Below are 1,894 nucleotides of genomic sequence, written 5' to 3' on the forward strand. Positions count from 1 at the left end.
CTGTCTCATTCACACAGGTATCATACTGAGAATTCTGCAGCTGCTCGCCAAGGGGTCCAACTGGCTGCTGCTCAGACCAGCAAATGTCAAATGGGTACAAAGGGCTGTTTATGTGCAAGGGGACATAGGCTGAGAGACTGGAAACTGAGTCACAGTACGGTGGGTGGGGAGGGGCTGTTTCTCGAAGTTATGAATTCCTTTCTGTGTCTGCAGTCTGAACCCCTCCAGCCACAGCGCCTTCTCCAGTGGCCTCACCCAGTACCCTCTTCTATGTAGCAGGTCTTGAGAGGCGGAGGGACATCTGAGGCTGTTGGTGGAGATGAGATGATCTTGCCCAGAGTGCAGAAAAACCTAATCTCCGGGAACAGAGATGCCGGCCTGAGGATTTCAAACACCGGGCCTGTACTGCTACCGTGTGGTAGCATGGGGAACTGCAGCTGCGTTTATCTTGGGCCTTGAGTCTCTCTTTCCCTCCCTTCCTTGTCCGGCTAGCCCTGCATTGTTAGCATTGAGCTACATCTCTGGCCCCTTTTATTATTTTGAGACAAGTTCTTGATGATTTTCCCAGGCTAGCCTCGAATTTGTGATCCTCCTGCCTCAGCCTCTCAGCTGGCTGGGATTACAAGCAAGGGACAAAGTGACTAACTTTGGAGTCTTTTTCAGGGTCAGACCCAACCTCCTAACACAAGTGGTCTGAGAGACGACTGAAGAATCCACACAGTTGACGAATGTTCAACGAATGTTCACAGGGACTGCCTCTTAAGAAACATACCAAATCTTCATTTACATATACCTCCCGTGGGATTCTTGTGTAGGGCTGGTGACTTGATGCAAAGGGCCAGAGCAAAATAAAAATACAGATCCCCTTGTTCAGAAATCATGAGAATTTCTAGATGAAGACACGAAGCATTACAACAAGCCTGGTGTTCTGTGTGGCTACACTGGGACATGACCAGGAAGGTGGTCCTCTTCTTACACACTCTGGTTGCAGGGAATCCTGCTGTAGTCACTTGATCTGTTAAGTATGTCTGAAATTTACGACTGGAGAGTTCTGTGACTTTGACACATTTATAACCTCTATAAATCTCATTGGCCTCATCTTTAAGCAGTGGGATAATTTGTATCTGAAACAATTGCCTTGTGAATATGAAATTATTTCTGTCGTGTACTTAATGTGGCTGAAATGTAATTTTCACTGTCCTGAGCTTTGTGACAGGTATTTGGATGCAGAGATGAAAAGGATCAAGGCCTTTGTCCTTCAAGGCTGATATTCCCCGGGAGGATGAGCTACACAGGAAAGGAACCACGTCCTCCAGGCAGCACTTTGGGGCAATTACAAGGCATTCTGGGGTGTGAAGGCAGATGTGTGAGGTCAAGGTCAAGATGAGGAGAAAGGCTGAGGTGTGTGTGCGTAGGCGGTGACAGGGTTCAGACAGAGGGTGCATGTGCACACCTTCAGTCCTGAGGTAGACAGGGAGACCCGCATGCTGTTACGGCAGGAAGTGAGATGTAGTTGAAGAGGAAGCCAGAAAGAAACCCTTCAGCAAGAACTTCAACTCTGCATCAAGGTACCCAGGTCTCCCAAAAGAAATTTAGGGGGGAAGGAATTTAATTTAGGCCGAGGATGGGCACAATTGGGTTTGAGTTTACAAAGTGAACTGTAACCATGTAGGGTGTCATGGCACATCCCTGTAATCCTAGCTACTTGAGTGGCTAGGATCATAATTTAGAGGCCAACCTGGACAGTTTAGCTAGATTCTATTTCAACATAAAATAAAATAAAATAGAAAATAAAAACAGGATATAGCTAAGTGGTAGAGCACTTGCTTAACATGCATGAGGCCCTGGATTCAATTTCCAGTGCCACCATCTCTCTCTCTCTCTCTCTCTCTCT

The sequence above is a fragment of the Fukomys damarensis genome, unplaced genomic scaffold, assembly GCF_012274545.1.
Source record: "Fukomys damarensis isolate Sample0158 unplaced genomic scaffold, DMR_v1.0_HiC HiC_scaffold_16, whole genome shotgun sequence".
Lineage (NCBI taxonomy): Eukaryota > Metazoa > Chordata > Mammalia > Rodentia > Bathyergidae > Fukomys > Fukomys damarensis.